This window comes from Mastomys coucha, unplaced genomic scaffold (assembly GCF_008632895.1).
Source record: "Mastomys coucha isolate ucsf_1 unplaced genomic scaffold, UCSF_Mcou_1 pScaffold14, whole genome shotgun sequence".
In the NCBI taxonomy this organism is placed as follows: domain Eukaryota; kingdom Metazoa; phylum Chordata; class Mammalia; order Rodentia; family Muridae; genus Mastomys; species Mastomys coucha.
The window spans coordinates 112,869,050-112,895,290 of NW_022196896.1; the positions used below are offsets into that span (position 1 = coordinate 112,869,050).

At 39.5% G+C, this 26,241-nt stretch overlaps 1 protein-coding gene across 4 annotated transcripts in view; it reads left to right on the plus strand.

Annotated features, from left to right (window-relative positions):
- Nucleotides 1-26,241, plus strand: part of Gigyf2 (GRB10 interacting GYF protein 2) — a 127,107-nt gene that overhangs the window by 2,662 nt on the left and 98,204 nt on the right. For 3 of the 4 annotated variants that reach the window (XM_031368289.1, XM_031368291.1, XM_031368292.1), the window contains exon 2: nucleotides 5,611-5,675. The exons of the other annotated variant lie outside the window; for it this stretch is intronic. The gene's annotated coding sequence lies outside the window, so the exon portion shown is untranslated. The remainder of the gene's footprint in view (nucleotides 1-5,610; nucleotides 5,676-26,241) is intronic. 4 annotated transcript variants of the gene reach the window in all.

Consider the following 26,241-nt stretch of genomic DNA (forward strand, 5'->3'; position numbering starts at 1 on the left):
GTGAGCCACCATGTGGTTGCTGGGATTTGAACTCAGGGCCTTCGGAAGAGCAGTCAGTGCTCTTAACCGCTGAGCCATCTCCCCAGCCCCTATAATGAATTTCTTAAAAGTAAGTTTTTAGATGTGATTGGTGTTAGACTGCCTGGAAATACTTTTTAAAAAGGAATGGCTTCTTGTTTGGTTTTGTTTTTTGCTTTTTGATTTTTCCAGACAGGGCTTCTTGATGTATCCTTGGCTGTCCTGGAACTTGTTCTAGACTAGGCTGGCTGGTCTCGAACTCCTGCCTCTGCCTCCACCTCCTGAGCACTGCAATTAAAGATGTTTGTCAACACTGCCTAGCAAGAAATGGCTTTTAAAAAAAGGGTCTCTATCCTAGCTTCATGACTGACTAGGAGCATTTTGCAAGCTCAGGGACTACCTGGTAACATGGTAACTAAAATTCTCAGAAGAGCTAGGAATATAGCTTAGGATTATAGCTCAGGGGTAGATCCCTTGCCTAGCATACAAGTTCAGTCCTCAGTATTGCCTAACAAAAAAGAATGGAAATTTCAGAATATTTGGAAGTGAGGAATTGTTCTCAGACACCGGTGATGAAGGAATATAATCAGATCAATCAATATATTAACCCAAATTATCCACAGTTGGTTAGTGAAGAGTTTCTTTTAATTCTATACAGTCCAGCCTAGATTTAACTGGCTCTCCTAAATTCTGTGAATATCCCTTTTATCATTTTGCTTGTGTAGAATGAAATTTTTTTTTTTTTTTTAAGTATAGAATAGAGTTTATTTAGGGCATGGGGAGGGGAGTTAAGAGGGTAGGAGAAGCAGAGAAAGGCAGAGAGGAGAGAGGGGAGGAGTATAGGCCAGCCATGGCCATGTGGAGAGAGGGGGGAAGGGAATGGGGAGAGAGGGAGAGCAAGGGGGCAAGAGGCAAGGGAGAGAAGCAGGAGGAAGAGGTAGGATGTTTTCTATCCTGTTAAGCTAGATTTCAAATTAATTTGCTGGTTAATAGGGTGGGGACTTTTTTATGAGGGCCTTCCAGCTTATTCACATATTCATAAATGGGTGATTTAATAACCTTTTTTTTTTTTAACTTACCTGATAAATTTAGTATTTTGACTTTTGGAGCATTTTTTTTTTTGCTGATGGATTGACTGTGTGAAAAATAATTGATAGTAGACTTGCTTCAAAGTCATGTGAAGATAGGAATTCCAAGGCAGAGTATGAATGGAGCTTTGCAGCTAGAGGACATAGTGATGGTGGTGCTGAGGTAGACTTCTAACTCATTACATCTATATCCTGTTCCCTTGCTCAATTTTTGAAATGACATTTTAAAATTATACTCTGATGTCATATCAGTTTATTTGCTCTGTTATTGAACAGAGCATTTTAATACTCTGTACATGTATTCTTTATGTTGACCTTCACAGTGGAAGACATATTGGTAGTAGAAAAATAAATTGTTTTATCCCTGGCCCTCCTCAAAGATCTGTGATTTATGCCATTTAAAAAAAACTGATGACTAAAAAACCAAAAACTGATGACTTTTTTTTGGTTCTCTTTAGTTTATTAAATTTTGTGTACTTTCTGCTTTATTCTATAGTTGGGCCAGTCTCATAGGTTGAATCTACAATTTATGTTGGTGTTAATTAATTAATCTATGTTATTTTAGGTTTGAAACGTCTCTCTCTTTTGGGGTTTTGTTTGAGACAGGGTTTCTCTGTGTAGTCCTGGCTGCTCTGGAAATCTTCTGTAGAGCAGGCTGGCCTTGAACTTAGAGATCTTACCTGCCTCTGTTTTACAAGAGCTGGGATTAAAAGTATGCCATCACCCGCCAGCCTTGAAAAATATGTAGCGAAGGCTGGTCTGGAACTCATGATCCTCTTGCCTTCATCTTCTTTAGCAAATACTACTGTGTGCCACCAAAACTGGCTGAATTTTTCTTTTTTCTTTTTTTTTTTTAGATTTTATTTATTTATTTGTTTGTTTGGTTTTTTTTTTGTTTATTTTTTTTTAATTTTTTTATTTTTTGGTTTTTTCGAGACAGGGTTTCTCTGTGTAGCCTTGGTTGTCCTGGAACTCACTCTGTAGACCAGGCTGGCCTCGAACTCAGAAATCCGCCTGCCTCTGCCTCCCAAAGTGCTGGGATTAAAGGTGTGCACCACCACCGCCCGTCTTATTTTATTTATTTTATGTGTATGAGTACACTGAAGCTGTACAGATGGCCGTGAGCCATTATGTGTGTGGCTGCTGGGAATTGGATTCAAGACCCCTGCTGGCCCCGCTTGCTCTGGCCCAGCTCGCTATAGAGTCATGCACTGTAGCTGTCTTCAGACGTACCGGAAGAGGGCGTCTGATCCCTGAAACTCACTCTGTAGACTAGGCTGGCCTTGAACTCAGAAATCTACCTGCCTCTGTCTCCCAAGTGCTGGGATTAAAAAGGCGTGCGTTACCACTGCTCGTGAATTTTTCTTAAGATTGCTTTGTTAATTCTTATAAAAATCCCAATTTCTCTCATATAAGAATCCTTATTAGTATTATTTTAAAATTACATTATTTAGGGTGTGTATATATGTATGTATGTGGGTATATGAATGTATCCATGCCATTGAGTGCCAGTGGAAGTTAGTGGAAACTTGTGGAAAGTTGGTTCTCTCCTTCCACTGTGTGAGTTCCAAGGACTGAACTCAGCTTATCAGGCATGGCAGCGGGGTGCTTTTACTCCCTTGAGCCATCTTAGTGGCTCCCTTGTTAGTATTTTATGGTAGATATTGTAGAGTTGCCATTGGATTTTTGATGCCCTAGAGAATTGTATCTAAAATAGAATTTTTTTTTTTAATTTTATGTTTATTATTGTTGTTGTTCTGTTTTAAAAAAGAATTTGTGTGTTGTCTCTGTGGAGATTAGAGGACACCTTTGTGAAACTGGCTTTTCCCCTTTTTCTTTTTAAATAAAGGACAACATTTAATTGGGGCTGGCTTACAGTTTCAGAGGTTCAGTCTATTATCATCAAGGCAGGAACACAGCAGCATCCAGGCAGGCATGGCACTGGAGAAGGAACTAAGAGTTCTACATCTTGTTACCAACGGGAATAGGAGAAGACTGGCTTTTCCCTTCTAACATACAGGCTCCTGGAGTTGGAACACAGGCCATCAGGCTTAAGGGCAAGTGCCTGAACCACTGAACTGTCTCAAGTTGTGTCCTCCTACCCTGAAAACAGGAGGTCCTTTAGTCCTAGCCAGCCTTGGACTATGTGGTGGAGGATGACCTTGAACCTGATGATCCTGTTGTTTCCAGGGTTACCAGCCTGTGCTTTCTGCCTCTCTCCCCATGTTCCTCTTATGCTGGGGAATCAAACCGAGAGCTTCATTTTTGCCAAGCAAATATACTTTGTGGAGTTATATACATCTCCAGCCCAGATTTGAGTATTTTTGACTAGATTGTTTTTTATGTTGTCATGTACTCGTATGAATGAAAAATACACTAATTCCATAGGATATAAAATGATACCATGAGTTTTCCCAGACCTCATTGGGTGAGGTCAGGAAAAAAGGGAAGAAGTCTGAAAAGAAAAGAAGATTTTTGTAAGTTACCAAACTTAATTTTATAAAAGTTTTTTAAACAGCCATGATAAACAGCCTAGTAATCCAGCACTTGGGAGGTGGAGGCCGAGGATCAGAAGATCAAGGTAACCTTCTAAGTAGTGAGTTGGAGGCCGGCCTGGGCTACAAGAGAGACTGTTTCAAAAAACAAGAAAACAAATTTTCAAGGTTACCTCTCTATACTAAGAAACTTTCTTTCTTTCTTTCTTTCTTTCTTTCTTTCTTTCTTTCTTTCTTTCTCTTTCTTTCTCTCTCTTTTTTTTTTAACTGAAAGGTTTTATTAACTTGTGCTTAGAAGATTCCTTGGAACTTAAATTCTGTAGGAGAGTTGTCTAGTTCAACCCCCTATTCTTTCTCCTTTTAAAAAATGTAGAGTTTATGGGGCTGGAATAATGGCTCAGCAGCTAAGAGCACTTGCTCTTTTTCAGGAGGACCTAGGTTCAGTCAGTACCCATACCCAGTGATTCACAGCTGTCAGCTCTAGCAGATATTCTTCTGGCCTCCTCAGGCACTCCTCACTTCTGTAGGTGCATGCACACCCTGCCCCCCAATGTTCATATTAATAAAAAAATCTTAAAATGTAGCTTTCTAAGGCTATCTGGTGAATTTTATGACATTGTAATATGTCTTTTTGCAGAATTAAAAGTGAAGTGGGGTTTCTTAAGTTGTTTCCTTACAGTTTGTAAAATTGTCAACTTATTTTAACTAAAAATTTACTGTTTATTTTATGTGTGTGTGGGTGCTTTGTTTGCATGTATTTCTGTATATCCTGTATGCCAGATGCTTGTAGAGGCTAGAAGAGGGCATTGGAGACATGGGTGCTGGGAATTGAGTCTGGGTCCTCTGGAAAAGCAGCTACTGCTCTTAACCACTGAGCCTTCTTTCTAGCCCTTTGAAACAAGCTCTTGCAGTATAGTCCAGGCACGCCTCAGTGCACGGCCCTCCTACCTCTCTGCCTCCTCCGTGCTGGGCTTACAGCTATATGCCACCACGCTTGATCTTTCTTGGACAGTGTTCTTGTCAGTGGTTTTTTTTTTTTTTTAATTTATTTATTATTATACATAAGTACACTGTAGCTGTCTTCAGACAGACCAGAAGAAGGTATCAGATCTCATTACAGATGGTTGTAAGCCACCATGTGGTTGCTGGGATTTGAACTCCGGACCTTCGGTAGAGCAGTCGGTGCTCTTACCTGCTGAGCCATCTCACCAGCCCGTCATCGTTTTATTTTAGCCAAGAAACTACTTGACATTGTCCTTCAGAACACTCTTTTGTAACTGCAGATTCACTTGTGGGTCACTAAGGTTCTAAGCAGCTATAGCCCAGGCCACAGTGATAGATGCATTTAATCTCAGTATTTGGGAGGCAGAGGTGGGTGGATTTCTATGAGTTGCCAGGATTACATAGTTGAGACCCTGTCTCAAAAACAAGCAGGCTGTGATTTAGCCCCTGAAGCCACGCCTTTACTTGTTAGACATTTTACACCAGTCAGATTCCAGGGACTCGGGTATTTGCATAGGGCTCACATTGTTGTGAGGCTGCTGTTCTTCCCTTCCATCAGATATGCTTTAAAGGTTAGTACCAGAGCCCTATAAAGCAGTTTTTGAAGGGAAACCTCAAGTCATCACTTTGAGTTCCTAAGTTGTGTTTGCCATTGTCACTAAAACCACTTAGGACTTTAGTTTAATTTCTCTACTTTTTCCATCTTTCTGTAGAACTAGTGAGATTCTCTAGATGTGACAGACTAGTTTGTCGCTGACTTTAGTTGTTTTCTGAGACAGTCTTGCTGTACTGTCTAGGAATTCTCTCTTTCTTAGTCTCCTAAGTACTATAGGCATCGCTACTGTGTTGGGCAGAGAGGGTCTCATTCACAAACATACCAGATGTTCCTAGTATTTTAATCAGGCTTGGAAACTATTTCCTGTAAAATACATTCATGAGAAAGACTTTCTTGTACAGTTTACTGAGACTGCTAGATGATTTACATTGATACTTTTTATTATTCGCAGTGTTAAAAAGACCTGAAAACATTTGCTGAAACCTCTTGCTGTGAGATAGCACAACTTTTGAACAGGTAAGGTTTAAGGGAAGCACAGAGTGTGTGTTTATGACCGTAGTCCCCTGTCCCCTAAGGATCCAGGCCAGCGCCTCATGTGTGCTAGGTAAGTGCTCTACCACTGAATTTTATCTAGCCCCAAATAGTACAGTTCACTTTTGCTTTTAGGGTTCAAATTTTTTTTTTTGTCCCACTTTTTTCTGAGGTTATAGATAGTGAAAAGGAACTTCTAGTACCTTTCAGATCCTTTATGAATCAGAATAACGTACTCTTTCAGGATTGGTCGTAGTGTGACTTTGTTTTAAACCACTGTAGTGTTTTTGATGACAAGGAGCAGGAAGAACAATGTTTTGAGGGTAAATGTGCTGAGAGGCCAAGGTATTTTCAAGAGATGTTACTTCATGAGGGACTTGGACCAGGAGCCATGATGTCTGGCATGTCCTTTCCCCCAACTGGTGGTAAGCATCCTCTTTTCCTGTTCTGTTGTAGCTGTGTTTATGTACCTAGGACTTTCATGCTTTAATAAACATACAGAAGAAAACGGCTGCTTCACCCTGGTGCTACAGATCAACGTGAGCAAACTGATGACTAGCTCAGGGTCCCAGCTCCTTCGAAGGAGATAGGAAGGATTGCATTTCCTTTGCTTTCCACCTTTGTTTCATCTAGTTGTGGCAAAGGTTGGACTCTAGAAGGACAAGTACAGCGAACTGACAGTCTGCGTTTGCCTCTAAGACTAGTGGCAGATCTCAGAGAGTGTATAGTGGTAGTTCCTCTAAGGTAGATCCAGTAGAAACTTCTAGACATTTTTCTGTTCTAGCATTCTAGAACAATTTTTATATGCCTTGCTGAACTTAAATGTCCTGAAGACGCACCTTATGCATATTATTTTGAAGATTGAAGCCTAGTAATTCTTCCCTTGCATCTGTGTTAGAACCTCCCAGTTAACGTTCTTTCCTTTTTTCTTCTTTTAAATTACATTTATTATTTTGTATATGTATGTGAGTGTGTGTGTGGGAGTAAATGCCATGCCACTTGTGTAGAGGTCAGAGGACAACATCCGGGGATTGGTTCCCTCCTTCAACCATACTATGTCCAGGAATTATTGAACATAGGTTGTCAGGCTTGGAACATGCACCTTTTCTGCCTGAGCCATTTTTGTTAGCCCCAGTTGAGGCCTTTTTTTTTTTTTTTTTCCTCCCCTGTTTTTTCCCCTGGCTGTCCTGGAACTCACTCTGTAGACCAGGCTGTCCTTGAATTCAGAAATCCAACTGCTTCTGCCTCCCAAGTGCTGGGATTAAAGGCGAGCGCCACTACTGCCGGGCCCCAGTTGAGTCTTTTAACAAAAGTTCTAGATTTGGGGATGGGAGAGCCCAGGCTAGAAATTTAGCAAAGTAACAAAAACAGGTGACATTTTGTGGAAAAATTGTTGATTGCTTTTGTATGTTTTAATTGTTGATACTTCCTACAGTATTAAGCTCATGAAGCTGTATTCAGAATTTATAGGTGATATTCATATTATTGCACAGCCAGCTAGGACTATGTAGTGAGATACCCCTCACTGCCAACCCCCCCTTCTCACAAATCAAAACAAAACAAAAGAAGCAAGAATAAAGAGTGATAGTACTTAGCTGTGGGGAAGATGAGTACCATAGTATAGATTTTAGATATTATATAATCTATAAATTATTAGGAAATTTAGAAGTAAACTTAGTGTTTTTAGTATGGTGTTAGGGGTCTAACCCAGGGCATTGATATGTCTAAGCATATGATTTATTATTATATATCTGTAGACCAACCAGGCTGACCTCGAACTCAGAAATCCGCCTGCCTCTGCCTCCCAAGTGCTGGGATGAAAGGTGTGTAGAGGTCAGAACACCACTGCCCAGCTTGTGTTTATTTTTTTGAAGATAAGATCACATGGTATGGCCCCACTGGCCTTGAACTACTATGTAGAATTGCCGAGTTGCCTGGTGCATGATCATGAGTGATATTCTTGCCTTTGCTCCATAACTGTTGGAATTAAGAAGAAGCATGTGTCACTATGCCCACTTTATGGCAATTTTTTTTAGTGCAATGTTTTTTCTAGCATTATATATTTGTTGACTTTCAATTTTCAGTTAAAATATTTTATAGCTAGGTGTAGTGATACTTTGCCTTGAATTCCAGCACTTGAGAGGCAGAAGCTGTCAGATCTCAGAGTTAGAGGCCAGCCTGGTCTACATAGTGAGTTCCAGGACAGCCAGAGCTGCACAATGAGACACTGTCTCAAAAACAAAGAAATCATTATATCCCCTCTCCATAGACAGATATATTAAACCCTTGTAACATTTAGTCTCTGTGTACATGTGTGCGTGCCACAGTGAGGAAGGAAATACTTTTCCCACTATGTTTGAACTCAAGATTGTGAGTGTGGCAACGGGTGCTTTTACTTGCTGAGCCATCTCTCCAGTCCACATACCTAGATTTTTTTTTTAAAAATGTAAAGCCTAGGAATTACTAATAAAAGTAGTACATTTATGTAACAATAGCCACAAATTTAACTTACTATGCTTTCTTTACTGGCTAAAAGATATTTTGGTATATGCCATGTACATAGGTATGGATACATTTTTACATGTGTATATGTGCATGTGAAGGTCAGAGGTTGACATTAGATCATTCTGAATTGTTTGAGACAGGTTTGAGAAAAAGGCAGGATCTTAGAAAACCTAAAACTGACCAATTGTCCAGATTGGCTAGATTACAAGTGTATCCATTGTACCTGACTTTTCACGTGGATGCTGAAGATTCAGAGTCAGGTCTTAATGCTTGCACAGCAAGTGTGCTACTGACATCGCCATCTCCCCGGGCCAGAGTCTCTTTTAGTTAGCAGATTGTAGCTGAAGAGTTGTCTCAATGATCTGTTTTCTTAACTCTGGACATTGAGGTAAGACATATTCAGATTTTATGAGTTTTATAAACATTTCTATGTGTTCTCTGTACAATTTTTGATAGGCCCTGGGTATTTATTCATTCCTCTTTTGAAAACATGGGCTTGAGTAAGATTATTACGCAACACAGCCATGTTGATGGTAGCCTAGTTTTTCTTAGGATGAAGTGATTTTCTTTTTTGTGGGGGGTATTGTTTAGTTGTTTTGAGACAAGGTCTGGCTTTATAGCTTTAGCTAGCTTAGAACTTCCTATGCATACCAGGCTGGCCTCTGCCTCCCTCAGCTTATAGGTATGTGCCTTCACAACCAGCTCTAGAACGATACATTTTTATTTTTTCATTAAAAGGAAGACATAGGGCTGGCGAGATGGCTCAGCGGGTAAGAGCACTGACTGCTCTTCCGAAGGTCCTGAGTTCAAATCCCAGCAACCACATGGTGGCTTACAACCACCCATGAGATCTGACGCCCTCTTCTGGTGCGCTCACGGCCATCTGTACAGCTACAGAGTACTCACACACATAAAAATAATTAAATAAGTAAATAAATCGTTTAAAAAAAAAGGAAGACATAAAGGAATACTTGCATACTTAAAGCAGTAGAGAAAATGTTGGTAATAATATTACATTAGAGTCATCTTTAATAGTTAGCATGTTCTTTTGAGACATTTTTTTTTTTTTTTTTTTTTTTTTTTTTTTTTTGTTTTTCGAGATAGGGTTTCTCTGTATAGCCTTGGCTGTCCTGGAACTCACTCTGTAGACCAGGCTGGCCTCGAACTCAGAAATCTGCCTGCCTCTGCCTCCCATACTGGAGAGGCTGAGGACCCAGTAGTTCAGTCCATGAGGCTGGATGTCTCAGTCTCAGTCTAGTCCTGAAGCCTGGAAGGATTCCTGGAGAGTTGCTGATCTTCAGGCTGCACTGGAGTCCTGAAGACGTTGAGTCTAGTATCAGTGAAGGCATGTTGCAGCAGCAGGGTAGAAGAACTCACCTGTGAGAGTGAAGACAGGTAGGCAAAGAACAAGCTGTCCTTCTTTCCTGTGGTTATGAAGATGGTCCCCAGAAGGTGCCACATACATTCAGAATGGGCCTTCCTGCTTCAAATATCTGATCAAGAAAAATCCCTCACAGGTGCGCCCAGCATCTTTGGTTTTAGTTGATTCCAAATACAGTCAAGATTAGTCATCACTCCAGCTGCATATGTAGCAGAGGATTGATTACCTTATCTGGCATCAATGGGTGGGAAGCTCCTGGGTCCTGTGGTGGCTCAATGACCCAGTGTAGGGGAATTCTAGGGTATTGAGGTGGGAGGTGGGTGGGTGGGTGGGTGAGCACCTCATACAAGTAGGGAGAATGGGGGGAGGAAATGGAGGTTTAACTGGGAAGGGGGGTAACATTTGAAATGTAAGTAAATAAAATAACCAAAAAAGAAAAAAAAAGATTAGTCATCACAGTATTGAGGGCCATCATTAAATAGTGAAAACCAGAGAGATGTGTGTTTAATTTTCTTATGGTAATAATAATTAATAATAATAACAATAACGAAAACAACTTATTATCTGAAGGTTTAGACAAGTTAAACTCTTGGAACCTTAATTTCCTAACCTTAAATATCCTACGGAAATTGTGAGAATTAATCTAAAATGTCTAAGCAATTTCTGGCATGAAGCAGTCATTTAATGAATGGTAGCTTTTATGAATGTTACTTCTGTATAAATAAGTAAATCTTGAGTGTAAAATTTTATATATATATACATATATATATTAAAGATTTACTTATTTTATGTATGTGAATAAACTGTCACTCTCTGCGGACACACCAGAAGAGGGCACCAGATCCCATTACAGATGGCTGTGAATCACCATGTGGTTGCTGGGAATTGAACTCAAGACCTCTGGAAGAGCAGTTAGCGCTCTTAACCACTGAGCCATCTTACCAGCACCAATTTTTTTTTTTTTTTTTTTTTTTTTTTGGTTTTTCGAGACAGGGTTTTTCTGTATAGCTCTGGCTGTCCTGGAACTCACTCTGTAGACCAACCAGGCTGGCCTCGAACTCAGAAATCCGCCTGCCTCTGCCTCCCAAGTGCTGGGATTAAAGGCGTGCGCCACCACCGCCCTATATATTTTCTTAGAAGTGTAGTTTTTTGCTCTTTTGTTAAATGTTTTGCCTACATGTATGTATGTACACCACATATGTGCCTGGTGCCTGAGGAGTTCAAAAGAGGGGGATTAGATTCCCTGAAACTGGGCGTTAGAATATGTTTGTGAGCCTCAGTGTGGGGCTGGGATCTGAGCCTGTATCTTCTGCAAGAGCAGTTAAGTGATCTTAACTTCTAAGGCATTTCTCCAGCCCCCTTGGCTTTTGTTGTTGTTGTTGTTTTGAGATAGGTTTTGATATCCTGTGTTTGAGCTTGTGGAGATCATCTGGCTTCTTTTTCCTGAGAGCTCAGATTCTAGGCATGTACCACCGTTTAAAACTTTATTTTAGGGGCTGGAGAAGAGGGCTCAGTGGTTATGAGCACTGTTGTTCTTGCAGAAAACCTGGGTTTGGTTCCTGGCACCCACATGGTTCAGAACCATCTGTAACTCTGGTTCCAGGGGATCCAGAGGCACCAGGTAGCACATGATGCATGGACTTGAATGTAGGCACACACAGAGTTAAAACAATAAATCTTTTTTAAAAACCTCTTTATTTTAGGTTTGTCTTTACTTTTATGTGTATAGGTATTTGCCTGTATGTATGTCCGTGCACAGTATGCATGCCTGGTGAATGAGGAAGCCAGAAGAGGGCATTGGAGCCCTTGGAGCAAGGTGTAGAGATTATTGTGAGCTGCTGTGTAGGTGTTGGGAGTAGAGCCTGGGTCCTCCATAACAGCAACAAGTACTTTTAATCATTGAGCCATTTCTTAACGTACCACCATTTAAAGTCTCTTTTCTGTTCTTGTTTTTAAAACTAGGTCACACTGTATCCCACTGCATGTACTTCTGTGTGCAGTGCCCAAAGAGGCCAGAAGAGGCTGTTGAAATCCCCTGGAATTGGATAGTTTTGAGCAGCCATGTGGGTGCAGGGAGTTAAATCTTTTGGAAGAACAGCTAGTACTCTTAACTGCTGAGGGAACTTTCCAGCCTGAGAAGGATACAATTTTAAAAATGCATTGTCACATTTTGATCTTTGTGTTGGCCACCTTGATCTTTTATGCCCCTTGATAAGCTTTCCAGGGTGTGTGCATGAGTTTGTGTGTTATAATTTGATATTTTATGTGTATCCCCAGCTGACCTGGAACTCACTGTGTGGACCAGACTGTCCTTGAACCTGCTAGTTTCTCCTGCCTTTTGAGTACTGAGATTACAAATGTGTGTCATCATACTTGGCTGTTTGTTTTAAAATTACTGTGTTTCTTTTATTATGTTTTCTTCTTTTGAGATATATGCTGATTTGCAGTTGCTGGGGATTTAACTCAGGGCTTTGGACATACTAGGCAAACACTTTATCATTGCCTACCTCTATTCTATTTTCATCTTAGGACTTGCATTAGTCTGATTTCTGCTGCAGTAACAGAATACACAGGTGTGAGCCACAATGGAAGCATGGTAGCAGCATCTGCATTGGCTTATGTTTAGGGTGCATCATCCCATGGTGGAAGGCAAGAAGTAAGAGAGAGCAAGGGGAATGAGGAGGGGTTTGAACTTGCTTTTATAATGACTCATATTAGTGATGACTAACCACATCCCATCCCTTGTTAATAGCATCAATACATTCATGAGAGCAGACCCTTCTTTACTTAATCATCTCTTGGAACAGTTGTGTTGGGGAAATTTCCAGCACATGAACTTTGGGGGATGTATTCAAACTGTAGTAGGATCTGTTTACTTCTAAAAAGTTACTGAAGTCCCAGCAAAATCAGTTGTTTTTCTTGTGGTAATAGTCTCTTTGTTTTCTTTGAAAAAATGACCTAACTCTGATAACCATTTGTTTGTCACCTGATTATTTTTTTGTTTTGTTTTGTTTTTGTTTTTGTTTCTTCAGAAACAATCTCCCTTAAGGGAAAAAAACAAAACAAAAACCAAAACAGCTTAGTTGATCTAAAACTCTTGAGTAGTTGTACCTTTCTTGATGACAGTGGTGTGCAGGAGAAGTTAGTGCTTTAGCTTATTTCCTGTTTCATCAAACAGATTATTAAAACACATACACAGTAATTTTTTTCTTGTCAAAATGAGGCATCCTTATTTTTCCCCTCAACAAGGCATTCTTTAAAAAAGGTACTATTTTCTTCTTTTGTGATGTATGCTGCTAGCAATGAAGAATGGACTGGTTGCTAGTGTAGTTTGTTCTTACTAATTTGAATGTTGCTACAGTGTCAGTAATAGTAACCCTCATTGCATGGTTAGTACAGTGCTGACTCAGTAAAGGCAGAGAATATTTTAACAGTACCATGGTCAAAATAGCTTTGATATTATAAATATTAAATGTCAAAATATACATATTTACACTGAATTATGATTTTGTTGGCTCCCTCTTTTTGAGACAGGGCCACATGTATTCTAGGTTGGTCTTCTTCTTCTGAACCTGTATTTCTACCTTCTAAGTGCCAGGTTTACGTGTATGGCTTAGTTCTGTGTGGTGCTTGGGACTGAACCCAGGGCTTCATACATGAAAGGCAAACACTACCATCTAAACTCTCTGGTTCATACATTGAACTAGATTAAAATCAGTTTAAAATTTGTTTGAATTATAATCACTTATCATTGAGGATTAAATTTTGTTGTTGCTAGGGATTGAATCCAGGGTCTTGTGTAAACAAAACATGTTGTTTCCATAGTTTTCAACCTAGAGCCTTCATTGAAAGTTTTTAGGGCTGAGTAGGTACAGATTTGTAGAAATTATAATCATTTATAATTCCTTTACAAATAATCCCCAGCACTGTTAAACAGGATTTATGCTATGATAGACTGTCCTGTCAGTCACCATTAACCAGTGCAGTAGCTATACACAAATATGTTTAATGAACTGTGGTCAGTGTGATTGAGGAATTTTATTTATTTACTTAATAGTAGTTAGTAGTTCAGGCTGGTCTGGAACTTTATGTGTAGTTTGGACTGACCTGAAATTCATAGCAATCTTCTTGTGTCTGTCTTGAGTGCTAAGACTATTGGAGGGAATGTGTTAATCATACTTTATTTTTAAATGTTACAAAATATGTAGTTCAGTAGTAGAATCTAGCATGCACAAAACTGTATCAAACCCAAGCACCACCAAAAAAATACCAACAAACTAAAATAAGAATTAAATGCAAAAAAGTTAACTTTTGTAGTTATAGCCTTAGTTTCTTTCTTTTTTTTTTTTTAATGATAAGCTTTAGTTTTAAGAACAGTTGTAGATCTACAGAAACTTGAGAGGATACTATAGAGATCTCTCCCATGTTGATGACATTGTTTCTGCGCACATTATTATAGTTAGTAAGCCAAAATTGGCACCTTTTTGTTAAAATGTGTCATTTGTTCTTTCCCTGTCTGTTTAGTTTTACCTGGTACTTTTTGTTGGCAGATAAGTGCAGGACACCATATGACATTTAGTTTGTATCCTTACCCTTTGACTCTGACTGCTTCCTTTGTTTTAACATCCTTGATGAGTTTAGTACTGGTCAGGTGTTTCTACAGAACTTTATTAGAGTTTGTCTGGTATTTTTCTTATGATTTGATGGAGTTTGTAGGTTTTTAGGAGACCACAGGGTAGAAAGTGCCATGTATATCATACTAATAGACCACTTAGGAGGTAGAAGAGGCAGATGGATCTCTTGAATTCAAGGTTAGCCTGGTCTAGTAAGTTCCAGGCTAGTTGAGGCAAAGTGAGGCCCTGTCTCAAAAAAAAGGGGTGGGGTGGACACACTGATAGTGTGTTTTTTCATATTACACTTTTTTTTCCCCTCAAGACTGGGTTTCTCTGTATAGCCGTGGCTGTCCTGGAACTCACTCTGTAGACCAGGCTGGCCTCAAACTCAGAAATCAGTCAGCCTCTGCTTCAAGTGCTGGGATGAAAGGCTTGGGGCCCCTCCCCCCCTCATTACTCTTGATAGTCATCTTGATGTCCATTGTAGTTATTTCTTCTATTGTAAATTAGGCTATTGTTACTTTGTTTTCCCTTTTCTTCCCCCTTCCTCGAACTCTTCCCATTCTCCCTGGTTTCTCAAATGTGTGACCTCTTATTTCTTTAATTGTTTCACATACACATACGCATGCACGCACACATGAAGACACACACAAAATTTGTATAATGTCACTTGCATTCCGTCTTGAGGAATTTTTAATTAATTAAATTATCTTTCTTGGGGCCATTTAACTCTTACATTTAATTTAAAAAAAAATCAACTTTTTGGGCTGTTGAGGAAGCTTAGCAGGTAAATGTTGCCAAGCCTGCTAATCCTTATCACTGGGACCCACATGGTGGAAAGAGAGAACACATTTCTGCAGATTGTCCTCTGATCTCCACAAATGTGCCCAAGGCATGCACATATCTACACATAGACATATATAATACAAAACAATTAAGACTAATGAAACAACCTTTTTGAAAGTTGGATGATACTTCTGTTGCTGCGTAATGAGTTTGGTTTCCAGAACCCATGTAGAAAAGGCCAGGACTATAATCCTCTAATGCTGGCCAGCCAGTCTGGTAATTTCCATAAGCATCAGGCCAGTGAGAGATTCCGGTTCAAAAGATGGATGGTACCTCAAGAGCAACACCCGAGGCTTTCCTGTGACTGCCATGAATGGTTTCTACATGCATCTCCTGACCCAAATGAAAATTTTTGGTAAAGAAATGTTTATTTTTATTATTTTTCATTATGTATGTATGTATGTATGTATGTATTTATGTTCCTGATCCTTTTGTTGCCATTTTCTGAGTACTGGGATTATTCAGTTTTTCTCTTTTCTTCACACTCAATCTGTGACTTGGGTACACGCACGTACGCGCGCGCACACACACACACACACACACACACACACACAGTGTTTAAAAACAAAACACATCTAAAACTCATGGACTGGCCAGAGGCCGTAACAGGTGATTGCCACCAAGCCTGATAACCTGAATTCAGTTCCTGGGACTGGCATGCTGTCCTTCTTTCTCCAACAGGTAAACAGATAGAATTTCAAAAAGTAAGGAAGCATTAATTGTTTCGGATCCACACTTGTGTGGTCTTTCACATTGTGTTGGGTGTAGTCTTCATAACTTTCTTTGTAGTGCTTCTGCCTGCTTTTGCTCAGTTGCTTTTACTAGGCTGGTGTCTTTACTAGATATTGTTATTGTATTTCTTACTTTAATACAGTCAGGTAATTTGCTTATGTTTTACCAAGTAGTGTAATCTGAATCCATTAGATTTTTACATTGGGCCAAAGGAAATGTTATACATTTCTTTTAGAAAACTTATTCTTAAATACTTCTGTACCTGAGTGTTACTCTCTAGAAGTTAGGCCTGCTGGGAAAGCAGTTAAGAGAGGAGAAGAGCTTGGGAGAGGGATGTTCTGCTCTGGCAGTTATAAAGTAATAAAGTTCCTGCTAGTAGGAAGAATGGCTTTTGCCTTTTTGCAGTTTGGAGTTTTAAAAAATAATTAGTCAAGATGTTCTTTTCTCCCAAAGTACACCTTTTTATTGGGAATTAGAAGTACAAGGTAAAAGAAAAACAAAGAGGGCCCATAAACCTTGAAGATTGGATCTTTTTTTAGGATTGCTCATCAGGAACATTTAAATTTCATAAAATTTTTCTGGCAGGAAAACACTTGGAGTATTTGCATTTACTTTTTATTAGTGATTAGATGGGGTTTCATGAGTTTAAAATTCATTTGAACATATTTGTGACAAGATAGTACAAAAGACTAATAGCAAATGCTATGTTTAATTTTTTGGAACAAACAAGGTTTTGTTACCCCAGGATGGCTGCATTGGCCTTCTGAGCTGAAGTAGGAAAAATAGGTGTTGGGTATTTCCCACAACCAGTCATTCTCTGATAACTAGTGTTTACGTTTCATGTGCAGTCTATCACTTTTTCATGTGTATGCATTTGTTTTGTTTTTATATATTTAAGAACATGAATATAGTGCTTTTCAGAAAAACTAAATTTTTTTTTTTTTCGAGACAGGGTTTCTCTGTGTAGCTCTGGTGTTCTGGTACTCACTCCATAGACCAGGCTGGCCTCGTACTCAGAAATCCACCTGCCTCTGCCTTCCAAGTACTGGGATTAAAGGCATGCTTTACTACTGCCTGGCAAAAACTAATATTTTTAAGTTAAAATTGATCTGTGAGATTAGTCTTTTATGTAATGATTTATTTTTACTTTATGTGTATTGGTGTTTTGTTTGAATGTATGTCTGTGTGTCGGATCCTCTGGAAGCGGAGTTGCAGATATGGGTGTTGGAAGTTGAAGCCTGGTCCTCTGGAAGAGCAGCTGGTGTTCTTAACCACTGAGCCATCTCTCCAGGTCCTCCTGGTCTTCTATTTTAAGTTTTTAGTTGTAAGATAATAGATTGATTCTGATTTACAAGATTTATAATGCCTCATGTATATTAAGATTTAAATCTCTTTAATATAAAGTAAGATATTTGGTAACAAATACCTCATTAAACTGTTAACCTAGATAATGTCAAGAACAGTTCAAGGGTTGAGCTGTCACCATTCCAGCCCCCTGTAGCTTGTCCTTTATGTAGCGGCTGCAGGATGAGCTGCATGTATTGTGCTTAGTATGAGCAAGGCTCTTCTCTTGCTGCTGGGACTTTATTTCCCATTTCCTTTGTCACTTAAACTATTTAAGTCTTCCCTGGATTTTCATCCATTCAATGTTTTTTAGTTTTTCGAGACAGTGTTTCTCTGTATAGCTCTGGCTATCCTGGAACTCATTCTGTAGACCAGGCTGGCCTCGAACTCAGAAATCCGCTTGCCTCTGCCTACCAAATGCTGGGATTAAAGGCGTGTGCCACCACCGCCCGGCTCATCCATTCAATCTTGTGTTCTGTTAAAATCTTGCTTGCTTCTTGAGAGCTTTGGAAGTTCTTTAAATATATATATATATTTTTGTTTGATGTGTATTAGTGTTTTGCCTTCGTGTGTGTCTATGTACTATGTATGTACGTATCTGGTGCACATGGGGGCATTGGGTCTCTTGGAACTAGAGTTCTAGATGGTTTTGAGCCACCATGTAGGTGTTGGAAAACCCAGGTTTTCTAGAAGAGCAGTCAGTACTTTACTCTTGAGCCATCTCTCTATTCCCTTTAGTTTCTTGAATGAAGTGTTCTTCCGTAGCCCAGAACTCAACAGGGACCAGTGTTTGGTTGGCATTTGATAAATAGTTTTGGAAGAACACTGTTGTCATATTGTAATATAGGTGCCTTTGTTTTTGACTTGACAAAGTTTCCATCTTTAAGCTGTATTAGCCTACTTAAGACTTAGGACACTCTTCCAGATGAGCAGCATTGGCAGTCTTACTTTTTGGAAATGGATTTGTTTATGTTGACTTAGTAGTTGTTTAGCTAGTTTTTGGGCTGTCATAGTAATTTTGATCAATAATGGTCCTCACCTTTGTTTTTTTTTTTTTTTTTTTTTTTTGTTCTGCGAAGTAGCTTACACCTAACACATCCTAGACAGGCACTTTTCACCAACTTATACAATCGTCTTTCCCTTTAATATTTTTGATATATTAATATATTCATTATAGTCTATGTTTATTTATTTATTTATTTATTTATTTATTTATTTTGTCTTTTCGAGACAGGGTTTCTCTGTATAGCCCTGGCTGTCCTGGAACTCACTCTGTAGACAAGGCTGGCCTCGAACTCAGAAATCCTCCTGTCTCTGCCTCCCAAGTGCTGGGGCTTATTATGTTTTTGTGTGGGTATGAGAGAGACAGAGCAAGAGTGAGTGTAGGAATATAATATCTAGTGTTTCACCATACTGGTTTCCACCTTATTTTATGAGACAGGTTCTCATTGAGCTTAAAGCTCAATTTTAGTTCACCTGGCTATTAGGTACCCAAAATTCTTCTTTCTCAGCCTTTATTTCCCCCAGGGATGCTAGATGCTGCTATGACCAGCTTCTATGTGAATGCTGGCAGTCTGATTCTCATGTTTGGTGCTTAGCAAGCACTTCACCCATAAAGTTATCTTCCTGTACCCTAATACATGTTTTAATGCTTAGCTATGTGTAATTGCTGTTATGATCTAAATATAGTATCAAGTCCCTGTCTTTGTGTCTGTGTGCATGTGCGTATGTGTGGGCCAGATGTGTTTGTATATATGCATACTTAATGTAGTTCCCAGAAGACACCAGCTGTTGCTCCATAGGAACCAATCACATTTATTAAAATAATAAAATTTACTTGTTTCTCTGTGTGTGCGTGTACCCATGTGTGTATATGTATTATAGCACACATGTGGAAGTTACAGCACACCTTACAGGAATCTTTTATTGTGGGTTCTGGGGATCAAAATCAGGCCCTTGGGCTTAATGGCAATTACCTTTACACACTGAGCAATCTTGTTAGTCCCTCTTTCTTTTTTTCTTTTTTAAAGACTAGGGCTCTCATAGGCCTGAGCTCATTGATTAGGCTAAATTGGCTGGCCATTGAACCTCAGAGATCCATTTGGCTCTGCCCCCCTAGCACTGGGATTACCAATGTACACTACTATGCCTGGCTTTTAAAATGTGGATTCTAAGGTTTGAAATGAAGCTCTACTGCTTATAAGGCATTGTACTGACTGAGACATTTCCTTTACCCTGTCTCTTACAAACTTTATCTGTTTTAAAGGTACAAGTGAAAAGTTAAAAGTAGCAGTGTGAGACTAGGGGTGAGCACCTGCTTAGCATGGACCATGCCTTTTGGGCGTTGCTGAACCCATCCTTCGAAAGACACAAAAATTACAATGTGGAATCTTTATAGACAACTATCTTGAGTGCACAGTGTGTGTAATGTTAAACTTAACTTGAAATGCATTTCTCTAAAGTCACTGTACTTGCTGATCATGGTGGTATGCTCCTGTAATTCCAGTACTTGACCGAGGATAGAGGGTAATGAGTTCTGGACCAGCCTAATTTGCTTGGTAAGATCTAGTCTCAAAACAGGGAAATCGCCGGGCGGTGGTGGCGCACGCCTTTAATCCCAGCACTTGGGAGTTCAGGACAGCCTGGGCTACACAGAGAAACCCTGTAAACCAGGGAAATCATTGTGTTTATCATTTTGAGAATCAATTGATTTTGGGAAACTGTTCAGTATTAAAAATATAACTATTGGTTGTTTAAAGTCGCGTTTGTTCACAATGGCAAAAAACTTGAAGTACCTGTTTTTATAAACATCATATAATTTTTAAAAACTGCTGAGAGATGGCTCAGTGGCTAAGAGTGGCTCACTCGTTGCTTTTACAGAGGACCCAGATTCAGTCCCCAGAACCTACATAGTGACTTATAGACATCTGTAACTCTAGTTTCAGGGGATCTGACTCACTCTTCTGCCCTTGTTGGGGACCATAATGCATGTGGCACACATACATACATGCAGGCAAAACATTCATATACTGAAAATAAAATAATTAAATCTAATTTTTTTAAACGATTTAAAACAAAATTATAACTTAATTGTATACATGTTAGAAATTTGTCTGTTCAGCTACACTGAGAATGCATGTGTCAGAATAGAGGATATAATGGGATTTTCTTTGGATACAAGGTCTCATGTATCCCAGGGTATCCTCCATCTTGCTATGTAGCTGAGGATTACCTTGAACTTCTGATCTTCCTCCATCTTTCCAGTTCTGGGGATAACAGGCATATCCCATTATGCCCTGTTATGAGTCCTTGAGGATAGAACCCAGGGCATTTTCCATGTTAGGTTTCCTTGATTTATAGTGTAATTTTAGTTTGTGGAAATTAATAGCTTTCCCCTTTCCACTTGGTATAGGTGAACATATAAATAGGTATGGAGAGACACTTTTTTGTTTGTTTGTTTCTTCGAGACAGGATTTCTCTGTGTAGCCCTGGCTGTCCTGGAACTCACTCTGTAGACCAGGCTGGCCTCGAACTCAGAAATCTGCCTGTCTCTGCCTATCAAGTGCTGGGATTAAAGGTGTGCGCCACCACCGCCTGGCTCACTTTGTGAGTTTTTAACATCTTCACTTTCAAAGTTAGAACTTAAGTAAGGGAAGGCAAGAGTAATCATTGACTTATTAAAATTATTATATCATGAATATGCATAAACACGGTGATAGTTTCTCCAGAGGAGAAAGCTTGGGATGAAATTGAGTTAAGTAAAAGTTGTTTGCTACAGATGTCTAACCACATGGCCTTTCTCTCCCTGTAACTTCCAGCACAGAGACATTGCATGTGTCTCCTATGCTTGCCCCTCACCCAGGTTAGGTTCTCCCCCTCCCCCCCTTTTAAATACAGAGCTTGTGAAGCTTAAGCTAGCCTCTAACTCAGTGTTAGCTGAGGCTGACTGATCTCCTGATCCTTCTACCTCCATCTCTCTGGGAGGACAAAAGAGAGTGCCCAAGTTCCTGGAAGTGGAGTTACAGGTAGTGGAGTGCTGCTCTCTGTGGGTGTTGGGAACTAAACTTTCCTCTGCAAGAGCAGTATGTCTCCTGATTGCTGTACCATCCCTCTAGCTTTGCAAATTGGTTTCTAAAAAATTTAATTATTTTGGAGATAGGAGGGTCTGGCTACATAGCACAAACTAAGTATCCTTGAACACATTCCTTCCTTTGCCTTTGCAGTGTTCATGCGTTATCTAGCTTAGAAATCCTGTAATTAGATGTGAGTTAAAAGAATTCATACTATCATGTGGCACACGCCTTTAATCCCAGCACTTGGAAGGCAGAGGCAGGTGGATTTCTGAGTTCGAGGCCAGCTTGGTCTACAGAGTGAGTCCCAGGACAGCCAGGGCTATACAGAGAGACCCTGTCTCGACAAACCAAAAAAAAAAAAAAAAAAAAAAAAAATATTCAGACTATTGAAATGATGTGAGAAGATTCTTTAAGAGTTAGTGGTAGTTGAGAGAAAATGACTAGGTGAAGTGGAAGGAGTTTCACATGATTGACCTTTTCAGTGTGATTGACCTGTAAAATTTTCAAAAGCTATGGTACCTTATCAGTTATTGTTTGTTTTGAGGTAGGCTAATTCAGTTGATTTAGAATGAGACACAAAGAATAAAAATAAATAATAAAATAAATAAAAGTAATAATACAGGAAAAAAACCCCAAGTTTGTAATTTGAGGTATTGTGGACCAGTCCTTCCTCCCACATTCCTTTTCCCAGTCTATTTAGAGACTTGTCCTCATTTCCTGTGTGCCCTTTGCACTTTAAGTGAGCAGAGTTCTATCCACAGAGACTTAGTAGAAGACAGCACTTGAAGTCACAGTTAAATAAATAGCCATGGATATTCTGAGGAAAATTAGGAAAGGAGAAACAGAAAAGTTTGAGCCAAAAATATCCAGACAGTACTAGTCATAGGTAGAAAGATGAACCATTGTTTTGTTTTGTTTTGTTTTGGTTTTTTTGAGACAGGATTTGTCTGTATAACTGCCCTGGCTGTCCTGGAACTGGATTTGTAGAACAGGTTGGCCTCACAGAGATCCCACTGCCTCTGCCTCCTGAGTGTTGGATATTAAAGATGTGGCTTGAAGAACTGGTTTTAAGAGAAAGGCCATCTAGAGAGACAGAGGACCTTGGCAAAGCAGAATCCAGAGTCAGCTTCACACCCCAAGTTTACAAATTCAGAGCTATTTCCCAATGGCCAGAAGGCTTATAGAGCTTTGAGTTGAACACATCTGGCTAGGTGGGTTTGAAGTGATGCCCTTGGGTTTAGTGATGCATGCAGATTCGAGGGTAGCCTAATCTACAGAATAAGTTTCTCAGGGCAGCCAAGGCTATGCAGTGAGACCCTGTCCAAAAATAAAAGATAAAAAAGGAAGACTATTCTCACTTCAGCACTTAGCTATAGCTTTAGAAAAGACTCTTCAGAGATAAGGTGTAAGTTTTATTTCATCTAATTTGTAATTCAGAGGAGCTATGTAAGACAGTCCTTTCAGAACATGGAAGTCTAGAAACTCACTGTATTGTATTGCTTGGGATGAAGAATCAAGGGTACGGAACTCAGAATTGAGTGCAGGCCTTAAAGGAGTGGGACACTTCTGCTTGCTCTTTTGAGAATTAATTGCTTTGATTGTTCTTAGAGTTCTCTAGAAGTGTTCACACCAGGAAGTAGTTCTAGGGAACCTTGTTATAATTGATAGCTGCATTGAGGTTTTGGAGCATTTGATATTTGTGAGGTTCATAGTCAGGATGATCAAGTGCGCTAGAACAGGATTTCCTTGCTCATTCATTTGGTCCCTAGATGCTTCCTGTGTCTAGGGGCTTCTCTTCCAGTTTAAGACTTCTGTCAGGAGTTGATTCTGTACCCAGTCTCAGACATTGTTTATATCTTCTTTGTTGTTAGCACCAGTGGGGCTTGGTGCTTTGAAAGCCTGTGTGTGATCATATATGCCTTGGAGTAGGTTAAATAGAAAAATAAATAGTTAAGTGATTTTTTTTTTAAAAAGTATTTTCATAAATACTAAGTAATTTCATTTTGGTCAGAATCTGCTTGCTCCTTAAATCCAGTCTAGTTCCAACCCTAACTTGCTTTAGAAATTTAGATCCTCTCTGCAGTAGTTAGAAGTCCCCTCAAAGTTCATTTGAAAAAATTTTCTTGAAATAGGGGTTTTAAAAACCTTAAGATTAAAAAAAAAATAGCATGTCTTTAGTGCAAGTGGTTGGGAGATAGAGGCAGGTGGATCTCTTGAGTTTGAGGCCAGCCTGGTCTGCAGAGCAAGTTCTAGGACAGCCAGCGCTACACGGTGAGATCTACATAGAAAACAACAACAAACAATAGCAACAAAAAGATTAAAACACTGTGACGCTCTTAATCTTAAATGTTATTTAGCAGAAAATAGACTCTCTGAATGTATTGGCACACATTTGTGATCTCTGTACTTGTGAGACAGCTTGGGTGTCGACTGGGCTATGTGGTCAGTTCTTAGGTATTCATGAGGCAGAGCTTGGGTGTGGACTGGGCTATGTGGTCAGTTCTTAGGTACTCATGAGGCAGAGCTTGAGTGTTGACTAGGCTATGTGGTCAGTTCTTAGGACCTCTGGCACAGAATTTTCAATTTTTAAAAATTTATTTTTATTTTATGTGCATTGGTGTTTTGCCTGCATGAATACATGTGTGTATATGTGTGCATATATACATGCGCACATACATATGTATGTGCACCACAAGTGTTCCTGGTACCTGCAGAGACCTGAAGAGGGCATTGGATCCCCTGAAATAGTAGTTACAGACAGTCGTGAGCCACCGTGTGGGTGTTGGAAACTGTACCCGTGTCCTTTGCAAGAACAGCAAGTGTTCTTAACCACTGAGCAATCTCTTCAGTTCCTAAATGTGTTGTATTACAAAAAGCTTAAAAAAATTGATACAGCTTTATTTGGTAACCAGGTGGTTACTTTCACATTCTTGTACAAAACATACTAAATAGATTATGGCAGTGAAGTACAGGGCTGATTGATATGCGGAAGTACTTGTTTGTTTGTTTTTTTAATAGTCTGTAGTCTTGCTTGATAATTTGGGATATACTATGAGTTTAATTGGATTTAGCACATCCATTGTGAAGCTCTTAATCTTACATATTATTTAGAAGAAAATATGCTAACTGAATGTATTGGCTCCTGTTTGTAATCTCAGTACTCATGAGGCAGAGCTTGGGTGTAGCTAGACTGAGGTCAGTCCTTTTCTCAAATAAACAAAAGAAATGGTATTCTTAGGAACTCTGGCACGATATTTTCAATTTTTTAAAAAATTATTTATTTATTTTTACCTGCATGTATGTCTGTATGAAGGTGTCAGATTCCTTCGAACTAGGGTTGCAGACAATTGAGAGCTGCCATGTGGATGTTAGGAATTGAACTTAGATCTGGAAGAGCAGTTATTGTTTTTAACCAGACAGCCATCTCTCTCAGCTTCTTCTTCTTCTTCTTTTTTTTTTTGTTTCATCGAGACAGAGTTTCTCTGTATAGCCCTGGCTATCCTGGAACTCACTCTGTAGGCCAGGCTGGCCTCGAATTCAGAAATCCGCCTGCCTCTGCCTCCCAAGTCCTGGGATTAAAGGCATGCGCCACCACTGCCCAGTTTGCTTCCATATTTTTAAAAAGAGCTCTCTTTGAGGACTTCGGAGATGGCTCAGTGATCTAAGTGTACTGATTTTGTTGTACCTGTTAGAAGGAAAAGGGGCTATGTTGGTTAAGTACTTGTCGTGCAAGCATTGGGCCCAGGTTTGATTCCTTAGGACAATCATCTAAAACCTGGGTACAGTGGTACATGCCTATGGTTTGAGCACTGGGGAGGTAGAAACAGGAGGGTCCCTGAGTCTTGCTGGTTGGCTAATCCAACCAAATTGGCCACCTTCAGTAAGAAACCTCACCTCAAAAAGTAAATAGTAATTGAAGAGTGTACCTGAGAGCCACTCCTGGTCTTTACATACAACATGTAAGAACATAGTTTCCCACTTTCTCTCCTTTCCCAGCTGTGCAGTAGTAGTAATATGTCACTCAGAGTGATGATGAAGCAGTTTTATTTTGGCTTACTCTTGTAATTTAGGTTGTCCTTGAACTCAGATTCTCCTGCCTTAGTCGGGATTACATGTGTGCTGGGATTACAAATAACCTGGAACCATAGGTATGTGCATGCCTGGCTCCAGCATTATCAGTGTAAAATTCAGTGATTTGGTATTTGCAACAACTTCAGAAACAATATAAGCACTTTAGTCTAAACATTTTTTTTGACATATTTGATGTATACTGTGTGATTACTGTATATATTTGTGTGTTCTATGTGTATGTGTATGTATATGAGTATGAAGGCCAGAGGAGGATATTTGGTATTTTCCTTTGTTGATTTCCACATCATCAACTACCATCATCATTGTCATTATCATTTCATCATCATCATCAAAGACAGGTCTCACTGAACCTGGAATGCACTGGTTTGGATTGACTGCCTGTCCAGCAAGTCCTAGGGTTCTTCCTATCTGCTTTTTTTATAACGTCCATTTAGCAAAACAATAGTAGTAGGTTCCTCTCTAGGGCTTAGGACATTCTGAGAGTCATGGGCTTCTGACCATGCTCATAGTACTAGGCATAGATTCCCTTTGGAGCAGGCGTCTAGTCAGAAAGTGGTCAGTTTACCTCCATCACTTTCACTCCACTATTGTATGAGTGAACACATTATACCTAGCACGGGTATTAACGGCATTCAGGATTCACTGCTGTATAATACCTTTTCTCCTCCTGCATAGCACTTTCTGGCACTATGAAAACTAGCCACCAGGAAGCCAAATTTCAGGTTGGTTCCACCTTGATTTCTTTATGTCTTACAACCAAAGTATTGTGTCATCAGTAATAGGATCTTACCATGCTGTTCTAGTAGGTAACCAAGAGCAATGACCATTGCTTCTGTTATTTTGGAGCTTTGGGGCATCCCTGACCACTGATGGTTTCATTTAATAACTCAAGTCTTCTGAGGGAAACATTGCCTATTCACTCAGAGTATATATGTTTAAAGCTCCTGCCCTTAAAAAAAAAAAAA